This window comes from Mauremys reevesii, unplaced genomic scaffold (assembly GCF_016161935.1).
Source record: "Mauremys reevesii isolate NIE-2019 unplaced genomic scaffold, ASM1616193v1 Contig179, whole genome shotgun sequence".
NCBI classification, from domain to species: domain Eukaryota; kingdom Metazoa; phylum Chordata; order Testudines; family Geoemydidae; genus Mauremys; species Mauremys reevesii.
The window spans coordinates 46,411-69,546 of NW_024100803.1; the positions used below are offsets into that span (position 1 = coordinate 46,411).

The following is a 23,136-nucleotide window of genomic DNA, read 5'->3' on the forward strand; positions in this document are numbered from 1 at the left end:
GATTTGTACTATATTAATTAAACACTTAATTTTATTTACCCAAGCCAAAAACTTAGTGTCACTTATTTTTTCTTGTCCTATCAAGAATGAATTGAATTTCGTGACTTTCTGGAAAGTGCAGCGAGATGAAATGTGGGGAATTCAGTCTGTGTGTTTGTGAGCTGATGTTTTCCTCTCACAGGTCAGTGCCTGCATTGAAATACCAAGAGGGATCTAAGGGCTGGTGTACGCTGGGCACTGAACTGACAGAGTGACGTCTCTCAGGGTGTGAACCCCCCAACCCAACCCAACCTAACCCATAGAGTTAAGGTGACCTAAGCCCTGGTTAGATAGTGGTAAAGAAAAGGAAGAATTGTTCTGTCAATGCAGCTATTACAGGGATGGGAAAACCCCTCCAATCACTGTTTACTCCAAAGTGCTATAGCAATGCCACAGCAGCATTTTAGGTGTCCACAGAGTGAAAGTAGATCTGGCTCCAGTTTGCACTGTGGATGCTCAGGCACTAAGATTAGAGTGATAATAACAACAGCACAGTGCTTGTGTAGTTGGCAGGATTTGAACCTGTGCGGGGTGACGCCACTAGATTTCTAGTCCATTGCCTTAACCACTCGGCCACAACTACTTGATATACAATTATTCCACTACATGATGATTCTGTTCTCACTGAATTGTCACTTCAAATTGCTCAGACCAGCTTCCCCAGCACGCTCATGACTGCGCATCAGTGTAAGTGTGCCCTTGGGTGAACAGTGAGAATTCCTGCCCATTTCCCTTCCAGCTGGAGCAGGATGAGAGTGTGTTTGTGTGAACGACATTGCTGTAGATTGTTGTTCATTCCCCACTCTGACAATTCAGACAGTCCCTTTCCTAGTCAAATCTCCAGCACATTGTTCCAGGGGCAGGATTTCTCTGGGGCACTGAAATATTTCAGGGGGCTGGTGCGTGAACTCAGCCTTGCATTCCACCCTTGATGTTACATGGACTAACAGCAGCAGCAGAAAGAAAGAGCTGAGCCAATAGCTTCCTGCCAGGGATGCAGGTGCCACAACCCCTCTGTCTGACCATTGCCATTGCAGGAGAGAAGGGTTCACTGGAATCGAATGCCCTGGTTCAGACCAGAGACACAGGAAGATTTCACTGTTCATGGATCTGTGCAAAGGAAATTGTGTCTCTGTGAAATTGAGGTGGGAAATGAAAAGTCCACGTGGTGGCCCAATGCTCTAGGGAATGTGGGTGAAGGACTCGGGCTGAGAAATGATTTAACAGGGGTTTGTTTCAATGTATTGCCCCGATTAAAATCGATGGCTAAAAGGCAGCCATGTTGTTAGCACTTGTACCGGTGTTGGGACATCCCAGTGGGTGTCAAGTCCATTGCCTTCACCAGGGGCAGTCAATTATTTTATCAAGGTACAAATTTCTTGGCCAAGGTATAGTCAAGGTCTAGACGCCAGAGAAAATAATGCACTGCTGATAAGAAGAAGTACATAAAAAGATTTTGCAGCCACCATGGGCATAACAATGATGTGCCATGTTTCACTCTCCTTTCCCTTTGGTGCCACCTCCTTTCCCTTTGGCCTTGTAGTTGACCAAGGGCAAAGCTAAACATCTCCTCAGATACCAGGGAGTGTTTATGTCCATTCCTGCGAGCTACACCGGGGTTTGATGTTGCTGCTTTCAATCCTCTGGCTCTGCCGGGATAAGGAACAATTCAAGCTGTCACTGAACTGAAGGAGGAAGATCAGTTTTTGACAGGAGAGGGACACCTCCTCTTCAAGGAGTTTGGCTGGCAGTCCTGGTCCCCAGGTCTCACCCGTGGGGCTCCAGCAGTTTTGGGACCGGGTCACTCCCTTGGCCCCACCTGCTGCCCCCAGGCGCTCCCCCCCAGGAGCCCCAGCAGTGCAGCGGAGCTGAGCAGCATCTGCCTGCTCACTCCAATGGCTGCCGGCCCCTCCTCATGGCAGGGCAGGGTGGGTCTGTGCCTCCGCGCGCTTCCCCCACCCCGAGCCCCTACAGCCAATGGGATGCTGCGGGGGTGATGCCTGGGGGCAGCAGAACGCGGATGCCCCCCAGCACACCCCACCTGTGACACCCAGGTAACCTCCGCAAACCGTACTCCCTCCCATAGACTGCACCACCATCCCCTCCCCACATAACCCCTCCTCCTCCCCGCAAACTCCCTCCCAGAGCCTGCACCCCTCTCCACACACACCTGCCCCCAACTCCCTCTCCCACCCCACACACCCGCCAGCCCACCTAATCTCCCTCCCAGAGCCTGCACCCCCACCCCTCCTCCTGTTCCCCCTACTCCCTGCCCCAGCCCAGAGCCTGCACCCAGCACCCAAACTCCCAGAGCCCTACAAGGAATTTTTGTACTCAAGGCAAGGGCCAGCTCCAGGCTCTTTGGCTGCGGGTCCTTGAGTCCCTGTCGGAGGGAAGGACCTGCCACTGAATTGCCACCGCCGCTTCATTCATCCTTCGGTGGCAATTCGGCAGTGGGTCCCTGAGTCCCTCTCGGAGAGAAGGACCCACTGACGAACTGCCACCGAAAAAGTGGCAGTGGTAGAGCTGCCGCCGAAGCGCCGCTGATCGTGGTAGAGCTGCGCCCCTCCACTTTCTGCAGCTGAGGCTAGTGCCTCACTCGCCTCGCCCATGTTACGGCGCTGCAAACTCCCTCCCAGAGCCTGCCCCCCAGAACCCCTCCCCCACCCAAACTCCCTCCCAGCACCTGCCCCCCAGAACCCCTCCCCCACCCAAACTCCCTCCCAGCGCCTGCCCCCCAGAACCCCTCCCCCACCCAAACTCCCTCCCAGAGCCTTAGGCAGGTGAGGGGCAGAGTTTTGGGGGGCGGGTTCTGGGCGGTGTGAGTGACATTATTGGCCCACTGGGAGGACTGGCACTGGCCCTAAGGTAAATTGAGGTTGAGACCCATGTGTAAAGACCCATGTGTAAATTCACTGGAACTTTTCAAACTCTCCACAGCTTTGCCAATTTTCACCAGGAATTTTTCTCCATTAACAAATTCTCACTTGTTCCCTACCAGTTGGTGACCATTGCACCAGGGGCATGTCAGTCTCAGGGTCCTGATTTCCCATTGACCCTTCCCCCTTCTATTGGGACTGGAAACTAGCCAACCAAAAACCCCACTAAGTTTTAGTAAAGGGCCAACAGTCCCTTACACAAGCCAGCCCTATGAGAGTCACCAATGTGCAGAGAAGGCAGTATGAGCTGGTCCCATGGTGTAACGGGCAGCACTCAGGACTCTGAATCCTGCAATCTGAGTTCAAATCTCAGTGGGACCTTGTGTTAGCTGGTGGTAAAGATCTGGTGCTCAAAGTGCTTTCCTGTCTCCAGCTATGTAAGAGTGAATCATTTCCCTCCTGCTGGGTGACTCCTCCCTACTGGAGTCAGGTCTTTGGTGGGGTCTAGAAGTGGCTCTGGGGGTTGGGATTCTCACTGCTTGACCTGATGCCCACAAGTTTGGTGCTTGTGGCCACACTTTTCCTCTTGCCCACATGGCACTTGAAGAAAGCAGGGCCAGGCTTGGTAGGCAGGAGGGAGGAAGAGCAGGGCCGCCCAGAGGATTCCGGGGGCCTGGGGTCTTCGGCGGCGGGGGGCCCTTCCGTTCCGAGACCCGCTGCCAAAGTGCCCTGAAGACCTGCGGTGGGGGCCCCCCCGCTGCCGAATTACCGCCGAAGGGGACCCGCGCCCGGCGCAGTCCGGTCTTCAGCGGAAATTCGGCGGCAGGAGGTCCCGCCGCGGGTCTTCGGGCACTTCAGCGGCGGGTCCCGGAAGGAAGGGCCCCCTGCCGCCGAATTACCGCCGAGACCGAGCTGAACTTCAGCGGCGGGTCCGGCTCCGTCTTGGCGGTATTCGCCAGCGGGGTCCTTCTGCCCGGGCGGAAGGACCCCCGCCGGCGAAGACCGGGGCGAAGAAGCTCCTGCGCCCGGCCCGCAAGAGTTTTCCAGGCCCCGGGCGAGTGAGGACCCGCTCCAGGGGCCCCGAAAAACTCTCGTGGGGGCCCCTGTGGGGCTCAGGGCCTGGGGCAAATTGCCCCTCTTGCCCCCCCCTCTGGGCGGCCCTGAGGAAAAGTCCCAGGCTGGAGCCTAGCACACCTCTCCTCCTCTGGGCACCTAGAGCAGAGGCGGCTGGTGCTGACAGCTCTGAGGGAAGGCTTATAAGCCACAGAGCGACTGAGGTCAGGGCCAGAGGAGGGGAGGACCATGCCTATGCATGGACAGCAGATGGCCATGAAGACACCCGGCCAGCCTGCTTCCTGGCCTGGCAAACACCCACTGAAGTCGTGCTTAATCCACTTGCTGATCAGGGGAAAACCTGTCAAAATCTGTGTGAGGAGAACCGCTTGGGTCGGAAGGGAGCGAGGAAAAGAGTGAAAAATAACCAGCAAGAGAGAGCAAGCGAAAAGAATGTGAAAGGCAGAGAAAGAAATAAAGGGAGAGAAAAATATTAGAAAAAGAAGGAAAGAAAGCAAGAGCGTGAAAGGTAGAGGAAAAAGAAAGCAAGGACATACAAGCTAGAGAAGGAAACGAATGAAAAAGAGCAAATGAACCACAAGTGCTAGCTGAAGCTGGAATGAGAGAGTCAGAGAAAGGACAGACTGACCCGTTAAGCAAGGTTGCACCCAGATTCTCCATGTTGGGGAACAGGCCCCATTTCCATCCTGGCCCTGCTTGGCGGGACCATCCATAGGTGCCTATTGGCACCCCCATGCTCTGTGGAGGGGGCAAGCCCCAAAATACCCTCCCCTCGGGACACGGGCTCTCCCCAATCATGACTCCCTTCCTGCACGCTCCTGGGAATGGGGGGGGAAGGTGGGGGGAAGGCGTGTGCTGAGCAGCACCGTGGGTGTCTCTCTCTGGGGCGAAGGAAGAGGATATTTTTTGTACCAGAAGGAAAGAGCAGGGGCAGGGGCGTTTGTGGGCAGGCGCACACCAGAGAGAGGAACTGAACACAGCCCAGTGTGAGCCCAGTGCCAGTTGGAGCCCAGACGCCTGCATCTGGAGGACCATCTCCAGAACCTACCTTGATGGTGCTGTCCATCACTGCTCCCACGTGAAGCTTCCCACCTAGACCTCTCTGGACGAGGTGAGGTGGTGCATTGGCAAAGGGGGCTGTTTGAGCGGGGCTCTGTGTGTGTGTGTATATAATTTTGGGAAGTGAAGGCACAAACTGCTGGGGCTGGTTTCCTGTTGGTGTGAGGGTTTTTTTGGTCATCTTCTTGTTTTAGGGCTAGAGCTGGGTGGCTTTCTGCGTTGCCGTTGACAAAGGCAGCGGTACAAGGGGCTCAGGGTGGAGAATCAGGGGAAGGGTTCACAGGGGGTCACAGGGATAAGAATCACATTTAGCCCTTGCATGGCAATGGTGGTGCACTCACGCACTGCCACGCCTTTTAGTATCACGACTACTTATCTGTACAACAGCAGCACCTACAGAGACCGGGGCAGAATCAAGGCCCCTGTTGTGCCGGGGGCTGCACAGACACAGAGACAGTCCCTGCCCCAGCTGAGATCAGGCCCCGTTGGGCCAGGTGCTGCCCAGACACAGCGAGAGACAGGCCATGCCCCAGAGAGTTTACAGGCTCCACACCCAAAAAGTGGGAGGAGAAACAGAGGCCCAGTGTCACACAGTAGCACTGAGAGTAGAACCCAGGAGTCCTGGCTCCTCCTGCTCTAACCACTAGACCCCACTCTGCTCCCAGAGTTGGAGACAGAACCCAGGAGTCCTGGCTCCCCAAAAGGGCAGGAGTGGAGTCTAGTGGTTAGAGGAAAGGAAGATGGGTGTCAGGACTCCTAGGGTCCAGTCCCAGCACTGGGGTTAGAGTAGAGTCTCGTACCTTAGCACAGGTGAGGCTGGGAGCCAGGACTCCTGGGTTCTTCCCGTCCCCCCAGAACCGTCTTGCACAGCAGGAGGGGGCTGGGCAGGAAGTGGTGATGGGGTGAAAACTACCAAGAAATGCAAATCCTGGAAGGAGCCTGTGCCAGGAACTGGGTGGTGCCACGGTTCCATCCCCATGTCTACCCCCCCCACCCCTTGTCTGGCAATGGATCGTGCCCCCTGTGCCCCCAATCCACCCCTGCAAGCCCTGGGGGCAGGAATAGCCATGGTGCTGGGCCCCCCATCCAATTGAAGTATTCAGTGTCACACTGACCCAAGGTGTGTGCATAGAATGGGGATTGTGCGTGTGTGTATTGATTGATTGATTGATTTCTGCATGGGGTTTTGTGTGTGGGGAGGGGGTGTTTGTGGCTGTGCAAGTCTGTGTGTTCATGTGGCTGGATTTGTGCATGTGTTTGCATCTGTTAGCAGTTGTGTTGATGTTGGCTGGATTTGTGCGGATGTTTGTGTATATTAGCAATTCTGTGCGTGTGTGTGTCTGGATTCATGCATGTGTTTGTGTATGTTTGCAATTGTGTGTGTGTGCATGCTCTGCTGCCCTCTGCCGGCGCAACAACCGTTTCTCTGTATGTCACAGCCCCCATACCATTCACCCTGGTGGTGATTTCCCCATCTTACAAGGGCTGGCTGGCCTGACCCTTCTCCCCTCTGCGGAGTGTGGTGGGGCTGCAGCTCACCCCCTGTGGGGCAGGAGTGCCAAGATGTGGGGCACCGGGCTCCGATGCACCTGGAGAGCAGCTCACATGAGGTGGGGCAGGGCACGTGGTGTCCGTTCTGTGTTGCCTGGTGCTGGGCCGTTGCACAATCCCCAGCCGCACAGCGCATCCCGAAAGGGGGCAGGGGCCAAGCAGATGATCCAGCACGAGAGGGTGAGGATGTGTGGTTGAGGAGGAAAAGCCTTGGGCTGCACTGGGGAATGCCGAGCAGGGGTGACACCCCAACAACCTGCAGCAAAGGGATGGACAGGTGGGGTGGGTGGATAGAAGAGGCAGCGAGACTAAAATCTAAAAGGGGAGTGTGAGGTCTGGTGGTCAGAGCAGGGGGGGGGGTTTGGTGGTCAGAATTCCTGGGTTCTATCTCCAGCCCTGGGAGCAGAGTGGGGTCCAGTGGTTAGAGTGTGTGTCGGGGGGTAGCCAGGACTCCTGGGTTCTCTCCCTGGCTCTGACTCTCTCTTGTGCAATCCCTCGGCAGTTACCCAAGTCACCAGCGTGTGTGAGTGGGGGGCTGGGGCCGAGTTGCGACATGGTGTCACGGAGTGTGGGGGAGTCAGGGTCCTGCACCCCCAGCTTCCTGCGATCACAGTGACTCTCAGCCAGCCAGTAAAGCAGAAGGTTTATTTAGACGACAGGAACACAGTCCAACACAGGTCTTGCAGGCACAGATAACAGGATCCCCCCTGTTAGGTCCATCTTGGGGCCCCAGGAGCCCTATAGCCCCCATTGGGGATCAGAGCCCTGTCTGTGCTTCCCTTCTTTCCCCAGCCAGCTCCAGTCTGCCCAACCCGCTCCAGCCCCTCCTCTCTGCTCAGCTTCTTTCCTGGGCCAGGAGGTCACCTGACCCCTTTGTCTCCAACACCTTCAATTGCACCTTTGCAGGGGAGGGGCCCAGGCCATCAGTTGCTAGGAGACAGAGTGCCAGGCATTTGCTGCATGGCCTTTTGCTGCTAGATACTTAAGAACTGCACTGGGGACACTGAAGCTTCACAGACCCCAGTAAGACCAGTCCCACTTCCTCACACATGGCCCAGAGTCTCATACTGCCCCTTTGTTACCCAGCCCGGGGCAGGGTGGGGGATGGCCTGGGAGACCTGCTAAGAAAGGCGCTTCTGGTGGGTTTGTGTGTGGGTCACACTGCCCCGGCTGGATAGACCCCTATGGTCAGAACCAGTCTCAGCCAGGGTCAGGCCCTGGAAGCCCAGCCCCTCTGTCGCCACGGCTATGTCTATTGGTCTCCTGGAAAGGTCCATTCTCATTGGTAGCTGTCCAGTGGCAGTGAGTTCCACAGGCCTTGGCACATGCTGTATGGGGCAGGAGGTCCTTGTGTTGGGAGCAGTGGGAGTGAACTGTGTGCGGTTGTGTCTCTGAGCACAATTGTGAATATTCCAGTGTGTGTGTGATTGTGAGCATGGCTGGGGGGTGTGATTGTTTCTCTCTTTGGGGATGGAGCTAGCATGCCCCTCTGGGTGTGTTGTGTGTGAGTGTTCTTGGGACTGTGTGAGTCCTTTGTGCATCAATGTGTGTGTCACTTGCTGCAGGATACAAAATCCTGCAAAGCCAACACACACACACACAGCGGCTCAGCCCCACCAGCAGGGACACACATGTCTCTCCTGGGCCAGCTTGGACAATTTCCCATCTCGACCCGGCACACTGCTGGTGCCCCCACATGGGGTGGGCAGCGACTGGGCGGGGGCAGATATGCTGAATACAGAAGGAAGCACTTTTGAGAAAATCAGTCAAGGCCCTTAGCAGAGCTGAGACACAGACCCAGTGACCCCTGCACCACCCTGGGAGGAGTGGGGTCAGTGGTCAGAGCAGGGAGGGCTGGGCACCAGGACCCTGGGTTCTATCCTGGCTCTGGGAGTGGAGGGTCTAGAGCAGGAGGACTGGGAGACAGGACTCCTGGTTCCATAGGGAGACTGTTTTTCCTGGGCTCCCCTCCCTAGAGATCCCAGCCCCCTAGTGGAGAATGAGTGGGAACAGGGGAAGTTGCTCTCCCACTTCAGAAACATGATTCAACCCCCCCCATGGGCTGTGACATCATGGACCCCAGGCAGACAGTAGAAGCCCCACCCCATCAGAGAAGGTGGGGTCTAGTTGCACCCCCAACAATCCCCCTCCGGGTTGCAAAGAAACCGCACACACCACGGCTAGGCCAGGAGCTGCTGCTCCCACTGCTTTCAATTACCCCATGAGCTGCTCCCCGCCAGGCACCACCCTCCATTCACACACCTTTGGTCAATATGCAGCTCAGTGGCAAACACTGCCCCGAAGTGACTCGGTGCAGGCACCCACAGCACGAACTCCCACGGATTCTGTCCACACGGAGAGAATTCTCTCCACGGTCTCCTTCGGTTCATCTCGCTGCTCTCCGTCCTGCCGCCAGACACTGCTCATCTGCATAGCCCCGCCCATGGACACGTGACACCTTCTGTCCTTTTAGTCTCCAGGGACTGAGTTGTCTGCAGGAGTGAGCACGTCACAGCCGCCGGGCGGGATTGTCCGTGAGCCCCGCTGGGGCGGGGCTCAGGGAGAGACCCAGCCCCATAGACGGCCTGGGGCAGGGAGATATTGGGGAGGGATGGGGGCAGGGAAGGAGAGACCCAACCCATAGACCTGTAGGGGCAGGAGATCTTGGGGTCAGGAGGAGAAGGGGATTGGCAGAGACCCAGCCTGGGGTGCAGGAGGAAGGGGTGGTGTGGAGGAGACATGTCGGGTGGGGTGGGGTGTGTGAAATGTTGGTCCAGGGAAACTGAGTCACTCCCAGGACATCGTGTGCAGGGGAGAGCACAGGGGCAGGGAGAGCCCCAGCCCCAGAGAGCCCCAGAGGGATATTGGGGGCAGGAGGAGATGGCAGAGGAGACACCCATCTCCATAGACCCCAGAGGCAGGAAATGAGGGGAGAAGGGGAGGGAGGATCCAGCCCTATAGACCTATAGGGGCAGGGAGATATTGGGGGCAGGAGGGTTGGCAGAGACCCAGCCCAGGGTGCAGGGGCAATGGGGCGGTTTGGAAGGAACTGGGGAGGAGAAGAGACACATGGCAGGACAGGAAACTGACTCACTCTGAATACATGCAGAGCAGGGCAGGGCGGAGGAAGATCTAGCTGGTCCCAGGGTAATTTCAGGGGTCTGATTCCCCACTCAGCCGGGGCTCCTCTGGGATGAGGAGCCCTGGGGTGGGGCAGGTACAGGGCTCTGTGTGTGTGTGTGTGTGTGTCAGGCTGGGAGCTGCCTGGGCAGAGGGCTGGAACCAGAGGCAGCTCAGGCACCAGCACACCAAGCACGTGGTTGGGGCGGCAAGCTGCAGGGGCGCTCTGCTGTTCGCTGCGAGGGCAGCAGGCACCCCAGCCCCTCCCCACTCTACCCCCTCCCAGAGCTGGGGAGAACCCAGGAGTCCTGGCTCCCAGCCCTGCCTCCCCACTCCACCCCTCCCAGAGCTGGGGAGAACCCAGGAGTCCTGGCTCCCAGCCCTGCCCCTCCCCACTCCACCTCCCAGGCTGGGAGGGCCAGGAGTCCTGGCTCCCAGCCCTGCCCTCCCCACTCTACCCCCTCCCAGAGCTGGGGAGAACCCAGGAGTCCTGGCTCCAGCCCTGCCCCTCCCCACTCTGCCCCTCCCGGAGCTGGGGAGAACCCAGGAGTCCTGGCTCCCAGCCCTGCCCCTCCCCACTCTACCCCCTCCCAGAGCTGGGGAGAACCCAGGAGTCCTGGCTCCCAGCCCTGCCCCTCCCCACTCTGCCCCCTCCCGGGCTGGGGAGAACCCAGGAGTCCTGGCTCCCAGCCCTGCCCCTCCCCACTCTACCCCTCCCGGGCTGGGAGAACCCAGAAGTCCTGGCTCCCAGCCCTGCCCCTCCCCACTCTACCCCTCCCAGAGCTGGGGAGAACCCAGGAGTCCTGGCTCCCAGCCCTGCCCCTCCCCACTCCACCCCTCCCAGAGCTGGGGAGAACCCAGGAGTCCTGGTTCCCAGCCCTGCCCCTCCCCACTCCCCCCTCCCAGGCTGGGGAGAACCCAGGAGTCCTGGCTCCCAGCCCTGCCCCTCCCCACTCTGCCCCTCCCGGAGCTGGGGAGAACCCAGGAGTCCTGGCTCCCAGCCCTGCCCCTCCCCACTCTGCCCCCTCCCAGAGCTGGGAGGTCCTGGCTCCCAGCCCTGCCTCCCCACTCTACCCCCCCTCCCAGAGCTGGGGGAGAACCCAGGAGTCCTGGCTCCCCCATATTTCCATATGGCTCCATCCAACAGCCCCCCCCCCCCCGGGGGGGGAGGCAGGAGGCCACGGGCGAAGCAGGCGGGGGCAGGGCCGGGCGAGACCCGGGACACGCGAGTTCCCGTCAGGAGCCGGAGGGGGGCGGGGCTCTCTGGGGGCGGGGCTGAGGAGTTGTGAGGGGAGGTGTCAGGTTGACCCAGGGACCCGCCCTTCCCTGGGCTCGAGAGGTGGGAGGTGCCCCGGGGCAGGCTGGGAGTTGTAGTTCCTGGCTCGTCTCAGAGCGGAAGTGCGCCGGTTGCTCGGACAACGCGCTCCCTCCCGGTGCACTCTGGGAAGCGTAGTTCTCTGTCTCTCTCACGCGGCCTCTATTGCAGGAGGGCCGTAACTCGTCCCTTCGCCGCGCCCCTCCCGCTCCTGATTGGCGGAGAGCGCGGGACAGAGACTCGGCGCGGGAGGCCCGGTTCCCTCGCCCGAGGCTCCCCCTTTGGCGCGCTGCGGCGTTGGGATCCGTGGGATCGGGCGGGGGCTCGGGGCAGAGGCGGGAATTCGGTCCCGGGGCACTTCGGCGGCGGGTGCCGCTGCGTAACTCGCCAGCGGGGTCCTTCCGCCCGGGCGGAGGAAGCTCCTGGGCCCGGCCCGCAAGGGTTTCCAGGCCCGAGTGAAGACCCTGCTCAGGGGCCCCGAAAACTCCAGTGGGGGCCTGTGGGGCCTGGGGCAAACTGCCCTCCTGCCCCAGGCGGCCCTGCCCCACATACCCCCAGTCACTCATCACACGCTGAGCTAGTTCTTCAGGGGCCCCACTGCCCATCCAGGAGCCCCGTGGGCCTGTGGCCGGGAAGTGAGAAGCTCCCCCTTGGGCTGGGCTGGGGTGGGTGTGACTCTTTTCCTGCCTTGTGTGTGCTGGGCTCACCAAGGCTGTTTGCTCCCTCAGGGTGGGGTGGTTTTGGCCACAGGTGGCGTGGTTTGGTAGCCCGGTGGATGCTGCGGGGTGTCTGGAATGGGGCGTGTGTGTTCCCATCGTGCCCCTTCCCTCTGCCTGCAGAGCTGAGCACAGACAGGCCTGAGGGGCAGAGCAGGAGCTCTGGGAAGGAGAAGAGCAATATGAAGATGGAGTCTAAGACGAGGCCAGGTGACTTCTGTGGAGGAGACGTGCTGGACAGCGCCAAGTTGGGAGACAACCAGGTGTGAGCCCAGGCTGCAGATTTCTAATTGCCAGCTGTGATGGCAGAATGGGAGGAGGGTTGAAGCCGGAGGCCCTGGGGTGTGGGAGTAGTGAGAAGAGGAGCCTCGCCACCGTTGCTTTTTCTTTGTGTTGTGTTTCATACCAAGAAAATAAATGCGAGGGAGTCCAGCCTGAGTGAGATGGAAAGTGGCGAGGCAGTGACTGCGTGAATCCTGTTGATGCCAGGCAAGACCTGCCCAGCTGGGATCAGAGTAGCTGTCTCTGTCGGTGAGATATGTATCTGGTTTGGGAAGGGCTCTGGTCACAGTCCTCCTGGCTCCAGGCAGGGACTTCCCGTTACCTGGAGTGTGGGTTTCCAGACTAGCTGTGGCTTCAGGAGATGATGTTGCCATTTGCGAGGGCTGATCATCTCTGGCCAGGAGTGGTGTGTGCTCCTAGCAGAAAGTTGGATCCATGAGGGTGACTCCCTGTTCTGAGTTTCTTTCTTCCTCCGAGGTTTCTCTATGTTGGCTAACTTACACTCAAACTCTCTCTCCTCTTTCATGGACACCTGTCATGTTCAGGATTGCCTGCATCCTCTTCCTCTGCTCCCCTCCCCAGTCTCCTATGGCTCAGCTGGATCCATCTGCCCCCGGGCAGAGGTCTCTGCTTATATTGGAAAGGACCTGTCCTGCCTTTGCCAGGATAAGGGGTTGCTCTTCCAATCCTCTATCTCGGGGAGAACCCTCATTGGTGTAACTGGTCACAGCATGAGTGTGCTCATAAGTCTTTGGGGCTGTGGGGTCTGAGACTGAGAGGGGTGGGCTCGGTGGTCATGCGCTTTGGGCACAGGAGAAGTGGGGCTGGGGATTAGAGATTCCAGAACCCTCCTTATATCACCCGCTAGCTCCATTACAGCATTTCGATCTAAAAGCTCTCACTCAGGGTCCCTGCACTATGCTCCTTGTGCTGGGCACTGCAGGGACAATCAGAGGGACAGCAGGATGCAAGGGAGGGAAATAGGGATGAGTGTGTGAGGCAGATCTCGGGTGAAGGGGTGTGTGTGGGCATGCGGCCCAGAAAGGACGGATGGTTGAAGTTGGACGGACAGCGGGACAGATGAAGAGCTGGGGCGGATGGCGACGTCACAGGCTGGACTTGTGATGGGTTCAGCTCGCATGCGGCTGTCATCTCCTGCCCCCATGCGCGTCTGGCTCCACTGCCCTGTCTGAGCAGCACTCGGCAGAGTCTGTGCCCTGTCGTTACACTGGTACTTCATCCCAGTATTACACCACCTGTTATGTGCTCCTGGAGAGCTGGGAGGACTGCTTGTAAACAGGCTGCTCAGTTCTTTCACCAAAACTGCCTGGATCTCCCCTCCTTGGGCAGCAAGACCCTGGCTGGGGTTCCTATCCCTCCTCGCTGCCACGCATCACCTGCTCCGCACAGAGACCGAGAGTCACCTGCCTCCGCCCAGCACCTCTGGCTGGAGCTGCTCCAGCCCCAGTGCTGGTATCAGCACGCTGGTCAGTCGTCTGCGAGTCCGTTCTTTCCTCGATGGGTAGCCGATTTCCACCACAGTTAGTTGCTCTTTCATCCTCTTCCTCTGCTCCCCCCTCCCCAGTCTCCTATGGGCTCAGCTGGATCCATCTGCCCCGGGCAAGGTCTCTGCCATATTGGAAAGGATGTGTCCTGCCTGCCAGGATAAGGGGTTGCTCTTCAATCCTCTATCTTCAGGAGACCTCAGTGGTGTAACTGGGTCACAGCATGAGTGGCCAGTCATGTCTTTGGGGCTGTGGGGTCTGAGACTGAGAGGGGTGGGCTCGTGGTCATGGCTTTGGGCACAGGAGAAGTGGGGCTGGGATTAGAGATTCCCAGAACCCTCCTTATCACCCGCTAGCTCCATTACTGCATCACCCAAAAGCCTCACTCAGGGTCCACTATGCCTCCTTGTGCTGGGCACTGCAGGGACAATCAGAGGACAGCAGGATGCATGAGGAAATAGATGAGTGTGTGAGGCAGATGGGTGAAGGGGTGTGTGGCATACATTGGGGACGGATGGGGTTGAGAGTTGGACGGACAGCGGGACAGATGGAGAGCTGCAGGGACGGATGGTGACGTCACAGGCTGGACTTGTGATGGGTTCAGCTCATGGCCGCTGGCCCTGTCATCTCCTGCCCCCATCTGCCCGTCTGACTCTGCCCCTGTCTCTCGCAGGCAGCACTCAGCAGAGTCTGGCCCTGTCGTTACACTGGTGCCTACATCCAGTGTACACCTGTGTGTTATGTGCTCCTGGAGAGCTCAGGCGGGGACAAGCATGCGGCTCACGGCTGCTGAACCAGCTACTCCAAAACTGCCACAGATCTCCCCCTCCTTGGGCAGCAAGACCCTGGCTGGGGGGTTCCCTGTCCCTCCTCGCTGCCAACGCATCCTGCTCAGCACAGAGACCGAGGTCACCTGCCTCCGCCCAGCCTCTAGCTGGAGCTGCTCCAGCCCAATTGCTGGTATCCAGCCTGGCCGGAGTTGGTGCGATGTCCTAAGCAGTCCGTTCTTTCTCCCCGGTAGATGACGATTTTCCCCACTGCAGTTAGTTGCTCTTTCTCTGCTTCCCCATAGCCCCTCCCAGTGATAGTGACCCCTGCTGGCCAGGCACGAGTGTCCTGTAGGGGCCTCCTTGTAGAGCAGTGACTCCTGGTGGTGAGGGCAGCAATGCCTGGCATGTATCCCCCCTAGCATTGCTGCAGCGACCCCTGCTGGCCACTGAGGGCAGTTGCCTATGTGACCCCACCATTGCCATTGTGCCTGTGAGCGCTGGTGGGTAGGTGAGGCAGCGCCCTGTATGTATATGAGCCATTGGGGCAGTGCCCTCTGCATAGCCCACTCTCATCTCGGTGACTCGTGTTGTCCCAGTGGGGCAGTCCCCTGTGTATTTAGTCCCCCCAACCCCTGCCTTGGGCCAGTGACCACTGGTAGCCAGAGGAATCAGTGCCTGAGGTGTGTTTTTCACCTCCCCCAAGGTGGCAGGGTGCCTGGGTCGCCGTGTCAGGCAGTGCCCTCAGTATCTTCCAACCCCTTTGTGGCAGTGAGCCCTGCTCCTGGTGTGTGTCACTCCCCCACTAGGGATGTGCACTGGTGGCCAAGTATGGCAGTGCCCTGTGTGTAGCCCCCTCTCTCCCTGCCCCTGCCCCCCAGGGTGACCAGATAGAAAGTGTGAAGAATCGGGATGGGGTGGAGGGTAATAGGCACCTACATAAGAAAAAGCCCCAAATATTGGGACTGTCCCTATAAAATTGGGACATCTGGTCACCCTTCTACCCCTGAGCCAGGTATGGCAGGCACTGATCCCTGGCATCTCTGTGGGGCAATACCCTCTGTATATCCCCCAATTGGGGCAGTGACCCCTGTTGGTCAGGTGGGGCAGTGCCCTGTGTGTTTGTCCCCCCCTATTTAGGTAGTGACCCCTGGTGGCTAAGTGAGGCAGTGGCCTTTGATTTCCTCTTCTCTCCCCAGCCCCCTCTCTCTCTGGGGTAGGGCCCCCAGTTGGGGCACTACCCGATGTGTATCTCTACTAATTGGAGCAGTGACCTCCCTGTGGTGCCCTGGTGTGGCAGTGCCCTATTGATATCTCCCTCCCTCTCTCCCCACACCATTGTGGTAGTGGCCACTTCAGTCAGTGGCCTGTTTATCATCCCCCCTGCCCCAAACCACCACCATTGCAGCAGTGGCCCCTGGTGGCCATGTGCGGCAGTGCCCTGCATGTATCCCCCACAACCATTGCTGCAGTGACCCCAGGTGCCCAGTTTGAGTAGTAGCCTGTGTGTACCTCATCTCTTGGGGCAGTAACGTGTGGGGCCACGTAGGGCAGTGGCCTGTATGTACCATCTCCTCTGGAGCAGTGACCACTGGTGTCTTGGTGCTAAGATGCAGCCACCTCTGGGGTACATGGTGGGGCTGTTTACAGGACAGTGGGGACAGGCCCCCCCGTTCCAGGAAGCAGGGGAATGTCTGGTGTTCAGGGCAGAGCGTTCCACCTTCTATTGAACTGTGATGCTCTGAGCACCTTTCCCCTGCATGAAGAAGACCCTGTGTGGCTCCAAAGCTGGTCCAGTAACAGGTATCACCTCACCTGCCTTGTCTCCCTGGTATTCTGGCCAGTGTCCAACTTCCCCTTCGCTGTTGGTCCTCAAACCTCCTCCAAGCAACCCCCCCCCCCAGTCTCTTAAGATGCCAAACCTCCCCTGGAGCCCAACCCGGGGGGGGAGGCACCCCACCTGAAAACCCTATGGCACCATGGGAGTGGTAGTATCCACTGCCTCCATCTCCCACCAGCCAGGACAGGCCCCACAGCACCATGGGGTGGTCGTGTCTCCTGCTTCCATTTCCTGACAGCCGCTGCCAGGCAGGGCCCAGACTTCCCGTTTCTGGTGCGAGTCCGGAAGCAGATGCTGCCATGAGGCGATGCTGGGAAGGGTGGTGCTGGTGTCAGGAGAAAGCAGGAGGAGTAGGTGGGGTCTGTGCTACTGTCCCCCTAATCCCTGCTCCCCCCCCTCTGGCACCCAACCCTGAAGCTCTGCACCCCTAACCCTGTGCCCCCTCCAGTTCCCCTAACCCCTGCCTCCTCCCGTAATCCCTGCACTGTGCCCCCTTTTCCCTAACCCTGCACCCTCCTGTGCCCACTTGGGGAAACTGACCTGGATGCACAGAGTAGCTGGCATTGCTGCTCGCTCCCCCCGCCACCCCTGAACACTGCTCCTCCGCACATCGCTAGGGGGCTGTGAGAGGGGGGCACGGAGGAACATTGGGGGGAGCAGTATCCGCTCATCACCGCTATCTCCCCCTTCTCTTCCCCTCCCTCCCCCCATGCTCCTGTGCCGGGAGGGAGCAGGAGAAAATCTGGGCACCACCCCAAGCAGCACTCCCCTGCCAGCCGGGAGCAGTTTCTGACTTTACACCAGCAGCACACACCTCTCTGCTACCGTACAGCACCGCCCTTGACCATGGTACCCTGGGCAATTCCTGGTGGCACCCACCCCAAAGGCTGGCCCTGGCTATGGGCTTCAGAGGGAGTGAGCAGACCAGGCGGCCATGGAGAGGTCCAGCCCCTGTTCTCCTCTCCGAGCTGCTAGCAATCAGAGGCCAGGGGCATGCTTCCATGCTGATGACAGGTACTGCTCGATAACGATGCCACCAACCGAAGATTGATTTTCCTGTCTAGTGGTTCAGGTTCTGTAGTGTCTGCATCAGAGTGTTGCTCTTTGAGGACTTCTGACAACGTTTCACACCTCGTCCCTCTTGGATTTTGGAAGGCTCTTCAGATTCTAAAACTTTGGCTCGGCGCTGTAGCTGTCTCTAGAAATCTCACGTTATACCTTCTTTGCGTTTTGTCAAATTTGCAGTGAAAGTGTTCTTAAAGTGAACAACATGTGCTGGGTCATCACCCAAGACTGCCATAAAATGAAATATTTGGCAGAATGCGGATAGAACCATGGAGCAGGAGACATACAGTTCTTCATCAAGGTCTTCAGTCACAAATTAACACGTTATTTTTTTAACGAGCATTATCAGCATGGAAGCATGTCCTCTGGAATGGTGGTTGAAGTATGAAGGCATATGGATGTTAGCATATCTGGCACGTTAATACCTTGCAACGCTGGCTACAAAAGTGCCATGAGAGAGCCTGTTCTCACTTTTAGGTGACGTATATAAGACACGGGCAGCATTATCTCAGTAAATGTAAACAAACTTGTTTGTCTCAGCGATTAGCTGAACCCAGTAGGACTGACTGGACTCTAAAGTTTTACATTGTTTTCTTTTTGAGTGCACTTATGCAACAAAAAAAATCTACATATGCAAGTTGCACTTTAATGATAAAGAGATTTACTATAGTACTTTATATTTTACAGTGTAAATATTTGTAATAAAACTATATATAGTCAGCACTGTACTTGCATTCCTGAGTTGTAATTGTGTCAGCAGCCTGCAGTTGCCTCGCTGCCAGGGATGCAGACTGTAAGGCACATAAAGGGCTATTTGGTGTTAGTAAATGAGTGTGCATTTATGAGAGAAATTTCATCTTCAGTAGCTGTATCAAGGCCCCAGTGGCTAATGGATAAGGCATTGGCTACAGAGTAGCCAGAGATTGTGGGTTCAAGTCCATCTGGGATTGAAAATCTACTTTCTTCCTGTATATTGCAAAGGGAAACCTTGGCCTTTATATTAAACAAGGAAGCTGGGAGATGTTTGAGCACAGTCCTGGATCTTGGGAACCAATCACCAAGGGATAGAGCTCAGTCTGGTGACCCTATGGATGCAACCACACCTCCCATCAGGGTAGTCCCATCTATGAGAACCAGGATCCATGAGCAACAGTCCCTCCTGCTGACAGGTGGGCTGTGCAGATGATGGTGGAGGCAGCAGAGAGGAGGTTGCACTAGTGCTGCCTGGGCTGTATCTGCAAAGATAAATGGAGGGTCATGCAGCCTGTGCCTGAAACTCCACAAGTGCTATGTTCACTCCCAGAGACTAAGTCAAATCCTGCACCAAGGATGGTGAAATTCCCATGTAGGCTTTAGTGCCTGCACCACATGCACACACATCATGCAAAAGAGACACAAACTGCACTGAGAGACAGCTGGTTTGTTTCAGGTTTGCTTTTTATTTCCAAAGGTACTGAAGTGTGGGTCTCTTCTTTTCCGTGGGGCAGAAACGCAATGGAGGAGAATCTCACATCCCTTAAGTACCAGAGTGACAGTGGCAGGAAGAAAATGCACTGCAAATGAAATTTAAAAAAAACATAAATAATTTTAACAATGAGAAGTAATTAAATAAAAATAATCCAATGGACGCACATGCGGTGGCTTGTTCCCAGCCCAGAGAGTGAGAAGCAGGAGTGTGTAGAAGGCAGGTGGTTAAGTCTGAGGAGCATATTCATAGTTTGTATAAGTTAGAATTATAGCAGACTCGCATAAAATACTCACATTTGGTAACATCAGTACAGAATATAGAAATCTACAAGCAATACAGCCATACACAGTTAAGACAGGGTGTCCACTTAATACCAGAGTTCTCACAGCCAAATAGCTGGAAGTCCCTTCCACAGTCAGGGACTGCTAAACAAAACAACCTTGTGCAGGAGCCAGAGAGCAGCCCTGCTGTGCCATTGTGGAAGGTTCTGCAGGACGACACTTGCAAATCCATCTAGATTCTGTGCTTCTGCTTAGTAGTTACCAAGTGTGATCAATGAAAGGGTAGGTGCGGTAGCTCCCTTTTTGGACACCCAGCCAGTAGCTATAAAATTCCTCTGAGGGCCTTGTCTACACTAATATGACTTCCCTTAGGTCGAATTGTAGCAGCGATTACACGCCATTTAACCCTAGACCTATGTGACACGATACAAAGCCCTTTTTTTCAACCTTAAAGGGCCTCTTTACGTCGGATTTCTTTACTCCACCGGCCGAATGAGGATTAGCACTGAAATCAGCCTTGCTGGGTCAACGATTGGGGTAGTGTGGACGCACCACGATGGTATTGGCCTCCAGGAGCTATCCCAGAGTGCTCCATTGTGACCACTCTGGACAGCGTTTTCCAACTCAGATGCACTGTCCAGGTAGACAGGAAAAGTGGGTCGCAAACTTTTTAATTTCATTTCCTATTTTGGCCAGTGTAGGCGTGCTGATCAGCACAGTTGACCATGCAGAGCTCATGCAGGAAGCTCATCAGCATGATGTGCACATTGCCAGGGCACATTGCCCGGCCCTGTACTCTGTGAGAAGTCTATGACCAGCGTCTATGTCCTCATCCTCCACTTGTCACCGCACTGCTGTCACCTCCTTGCCTGTTTTCGCTTTTGCAGATTCTGGTTCTGCACTGAGAAAAGGCGCGGAAACAATTGTCTGCCATTGCTCTGATGGAGGGAGGGCGACTGATGGCATGGCTTACAGGAATTAAAATCAACAAAAGGGTGGCTTTGCATCAAGGAGAAACACAAACAACTTTTGTCACACAGAATGGTTTCTCTCAAGAGATTGAACTCAAAACCCTGGGTTTAGCAGGTATTGTTGATTTTCACAAAACAAAACAAGTCAATTTCTTGTTTTGATTCATCTAGTTTTTACATCTTAGGCTTGTAGCAAACAGTACAGTACAACTGCTAGCCATTGTCATCTCCTGGTTGCTTGGCAGAAGATGGGAATGACCTGGCTGAGTCACTCCCATGTCTGTCCATGCGCCCCAACTGACCTCAGTGAGATCAGCTAAAAGCAAGAACTATTAACACAGAATTCTGTTCAAAGCCAGAGAAGTCTTTCAGCCTCCTTCCTCTAAGCCGGCTTTCTCTCCTTCCTTCTGTTCAAAGACAGTTCCCTGTACACTCCTAGTTTGCACAAACCCACCCACTGACCTGTGACTAACAATCTCTCGCTGCTAACTCTTCCAGGAAAACAGGCCAAAGAAAGTGTCTGCAAGCGCTGCACCGCAGCCCCAATACTCTTTACAGTTACTTCGCAGAGAACTTTCACTCCAGACCAGTCCAGTGCCTTGCTGTTGCTTGTCTAACCACTGTCAGAGGCAGTGGTTTCCCCAGGAAAGGGTGAAATTAGGGGGTGTTCGACACCCAGATTTACTATGTTAGGGGGTGTCAGGACCATATGAGATATATAAAAGAGATATGAATACAGTAAATGTTTCTGTTAGGATTATGCAAATTTAAACATAAGAATAATGCAAGTTACACCAAAACACATAACAGGTCCTAGATTTCTAAAAAAATATAATTTTTTTAAAAAGGATTTAATTTAAATTGACTTTTGAAAAGTAAGCCATCATGGTGAAAGAGGAAGAGTCCTCTCATGGATCAGTAACTGGTTAAAAGATGGGGAAACAAAGGGTAGGTATAAATTATCAGTTTTCAGAATGAGAGATAAATAGTGGTATCTGAAGTCGAGTACAGGACCAGTGCTGTTCAACATATTCATAAATGATCTGGAAAAATGGGTAAACAGTGAGGTGGCAACATTTGCAGATGATACAAAACTATTCAAGATAGGTAAGTCCCAGGCAGACTGAGAGAAGAATTACAAAGGGATCTCATAAAACTGGGTGACTGGGCAACAAAAATGGCAGATGAAATTTAATGTTGATAAATGCAAAGTAATGTACATTGGAAAACAATCTCAACTATACATACAAAATGAAGGAGTCTGAATTAGCTGTTAACACTCAAGAAAGATCTTGCAGTCATTGTGGATAGTTCTCTGAAAACATCCTCTCAGTGTGCAGCGGCAGTCAGTGATTCCCAACATTCTGTTTGCTTTTTAAAAAAGAACAGGAGCACTTGTGGCACCTTAGAGACTAAGGCTATGGTTACACTTGCACTTCAAAGCGCTGCCGCGGCAGCGCTAAGTGTAGTCAAAGCGCCAGTGCTGGGAGAGAGCTCTGCCAGCGCTGTCCATACTCCACCTCCCTGTGGGGAATAACGTACAGCGCTGGGAGCCGCGCTCCCAGCGCTGGGGCTTTGACCACACTGGCGCCTTGCAGCGCCGCAATTTGCAGTGCTGGAGAGGTGTGTTTTCACACCCTGCTGCAGCGCTGCAAATTTGCAAGTGTAGCCATGCCCTAACAAATTTATTTGAGCATAAGCTTTCGCGGGCTACAGTCCACTTCATCGGATGTAGCCCACAAAAGCTTATGTTCTTTTTCAGTACAGACTAACACGGCTGCTACTCTGAAACCTTCGCTTTTTTAAGAAAGGGGAGGCAGTGACCATGAGATGGTCGAGTTCAGGATCCTGACACAAGGAAGAAAGGAGAGCAGTAGAACAGAGACCCTGGACTTCAGAAAAGCAGACTTCAACTCCCTCAGGGAACTGATGGGCAAGGTCCCCTGGGAGAATAACATGATGGGGAAAGGAGTCGAGGAAAGCTGGCTGTATTTTAAAGAAACCTTATTGAGGTTGCAGGAACAAACCATCCCGATGTGTAGGAAGAAAAGTAAATATGGCAGGCGACCAGCTTGGCTTAACAGTGAAATCCTTGCTCGTCTTAAACACAAAAAACAGCTTACAAGAAGTGGAAGATTGGACAAATAACCAGGGAGGAGTATAAAAGTATTGCTCAGGCATGCAGGAGTGAAATTAGGAAGGCCAAATCACACTTGGAGTTGCAGCTAGCCGGAGATGTTAGGAGTAACAAGAAGGGTTTCTTTAGGTATGTTAGCAACAAGAAGAAAGTCAAGGAAAGTGTGGGCCCCTTGCTGAATGAAGGAGGGAACCTAGTGACAGAGGATGTGGAGAAAGCTAGTGTACTCAATGCTTTTTTTGCCTCTGTCCTCACAGACAAGGTCAGCTCCCAGACAGCTGCACTCTGCAGCACGGTATGGGGAGGAGGTGACCAGCTCTCTGTGGAGAAAGAAGTAGTTCGGGACTATTTAGAAAAGCTGGACGAGCACAAGTCCATGGGGCCGGATGCACTGCATCCGAGGGTGATAAAGGAGTTGGCCGATGAGATTGCAGAGCCATTGGCCATTATCTTTGAAAAATCATGACGATTGGGGGAGGTCCCGGATGACTGGAAAAGAGCTAATGTAGTGCCCATCTTTAAAAAAGGGAAGAAGGAAGATCCAGGGAACTACAGGCCAGTCAGTCTCACCTCAGTCCCTGGAAAAATCATGGAACAGGTCCTCAAGGAATCAAATCTGAACCACTTAAAGGAGGGGAAAGTGATCAGGAACAGTCAGCATGGATTCACCAAGGGCAAGTCATGCCTGACTAACCTAATTGCCTTCTATGATGAGATAACCGGCTCTGTGGATGAGGGGAAAGCAGTGGATGTGCTATTTCTGGACTTTAGCAAAGCTTTTGATACAGTCCCCCACAATGACTGGGAATTTTCAGCTTAGAAAAGAGACGACTAAGGGGAGATATGCTAAAAGTCTATAAAATCTTGACTGATGTGAAGAAAGTGAATAAAGAAATTTTATTTAATCCTTCACATAACACAAGAACTAGCAGTCATCAATGAAATTAATAGGCAGCAGATTTTAAAAAAAACAAAAGGAAGTATTTCTTCACACAATATAAAGTCAACCCAGGAACTCTTTGCCAGGGGATGCTGTGAAGACCAAAACTATAACAGGATTTTAAAAA

The 23,136-nt window shown here is 55.0% G+C and overlaps 2 non-coding genes across 2 annotated transcripts; one reads left to right on the forward strand and one right to left on the reverse strand.

Moving 5' to 3' along the window:
• Positions 1 to 540: 540 nt before the first annotated feature.
• TRNAS-AGA lies at positions 541 to 622 on the reverse strand. Its single transcript has one exon. It is a non-coding gene; the product is annotated as a tRNA-Ser (tRNA).
• Positions 623 to 3,227: 2,605 nt separating this feature from the next.
• On the forward strand, positions 3,228 to 3,299 carry TRNAQ-CUG. The gene has a single exon. It is a non-coding gene; the product is annotated as a tRNA-Gln (tRNA).
• The last annotated feature ends 19,837 nt before the right edge of the window (positions 3,300 to 23,136 follow it).